The following is a 1,756-nucleotide window of genomic DNA, read 5'->3' as shown; positions in this document are numbered from 1 at the left end:
TCCCAGGATAGTAAATTTCTATCCTCTTTTTTTCTGCCTTCCAAGCAGCTAAGATTAGAGATATCAGCCACCAGCCCTTGGTTCTTATAGTTCTTATAAGAATCTTATAGTGCCATTTTCTTTCTTCTTATATTTTCCCATCACATTTTCCTTTCCTTAGCTTCAAATAATGGCCATGCTTCTTATTTCTCTGAGAGAAACATAAAGCAATGAGGAAAGAACTACAAACCAAACCAACGCATAGTTCTGAAAGCTTGCCCACATCCTTTCCCATGTACTCAGCCATGAAGAATGGAGGACCCAATTAAAAGCTTCATATCCTAGGCCAACTCAGATTCTTAAGAACTCAGCTTCACTCATGACCACCCTGACCACTATGGTAACAATGTTTTCCATTTTCTGGGTAAGTCTCATCAGTAACATGCTCAGTAGAGTAACGTTTTGAAATAATTTTCTCTTAGCTCTACATCCATCATAAGGAACCTCCCATCTTTCTCTATATAGCAAAGCTCGCTGAAACAGGAGTCTGTATTTCTTGTTTATAATTCTTGATTCCCTCTTAAAACATCTTTAGTCTCACATCCATCCTCACCACCTCACAGAAATAAATCTGGTTAGAATCACCAATGACGTTTATCCTGTCCATTTCATATTCAGCTCTCAGTTCTATTCTTGTATAATTTCTGTGTAATGTTAGTCACATTGCCTGTCTCCTTCATTCATAAAACGTGTCCTTCACTGGTTTCTAAGGCATCCCCCTCTTAGTTTCCCTTATTAGTTTCTCCTTCTCAATATTTTTCTGTTGTTTTCTCCCAATTTTTGCAGCTTATAAATTTAAAAGGGACCCATGGCTTAACACTTGAACTTTTTTTCTGTAGTTATCTTAGCTGTTGAGACAACCTCATGAAGTCAAGAGGAAGTAAGAATATATATTCTGAAAAACTCATAGTTCAATTATTAATTATTTTTCCTTAAATGTGTTTGAAATGTTACATTAACAGGCAAATCCTTATTAAACACCCCATAGAAAATAGCATACTGTGATCCTTTGACTTCCCAACATACCCACAGAATTTCAAATTCATACATAATTCAGTAGCATATTGGATAAGATAACTTAGATGTCTAATAGACAGCTCAAACTTTGCACATCTAAATTCTATCTCCTAGCATCTTCCTTTGAGACTGATTCATCAGTCCTACATTTGTCAGTAATTGACAATCCCATTCTTCATACTTTCCCCTCCACAATTCCCCAATCTGTTTTTAACTTTTATATCAACTTTATTCTCAGAGCCCCCATTGCATGAGTAACAATACCACTATCTTTTCAAACAATTGTAGGAATCATATGCCTTCTTACACATACCCAAACTCATACACAGCAGTGAGTTCTGGGTTGCAAAAGAGATTTACAGTTTGCACCTGTCTGTAAGTCTTCATTACAAATTAAACACATACACACTCACACACAAACACACACACACACACACACACACACGTGCTACTGAAAACCTGAATATCCAACTAGTTCTCACACTCAATCTAAGAGTAACTCTTCTGTCCCAACTCCAAAATACATCCAGAGTCTCACTGTGGCCTTAACCCTCATTATCTCTCATTTAGGCTAATGCAATGGTTTCTCATCTAGTCTCTATTTCTAACCCTTTCCCTTACCATCTGTTCAATATTTTGCCAAAGCTATAGCTTTAAATCTATATCATACCATTCTGCTGCACAAATACATCTGATGATT

The 1,756-nt window shown here is 36.5% G+C and overlaps 1 non-coding gene across 1 annotated transcript; it reads right to left on the bottom strand.

Moving 5' to 3' along the window:
* Positions 1-1,348: 1,348 nt before the first annotated feature.
* Positions 1,349-1,474, bottom strand: LOC125364296. The gene has a single exon (XR_007213459.1). It is a non-coding gene; the product is annotated as a small nucleolar RNA SNORA40 (small nucleolar RNA).
* Positions 1,475-1,756: the final 282 nt, after the last annotated feature.

Source organism: Perognathus longimembris, chromosome 15 (genome assembly GCF_023159225.1).
Source record: "Perognathus longimembris pacificus isolate PPM17 chromosome 15, ASM2315922v1, whole genome shotgun sequence".
NCBI classification, from domain to species: Eukaryota; Metazoa; Chordata; class Mammalia; order Rodentia; family Heteromyidae; genus Perognathus; species Perognathus longimembris.
The sequence above is the reverse complement of the archived record's forward strand: the minus strand, read 5'-3'. Positions and strand labels throughout refer to the sequence as shown.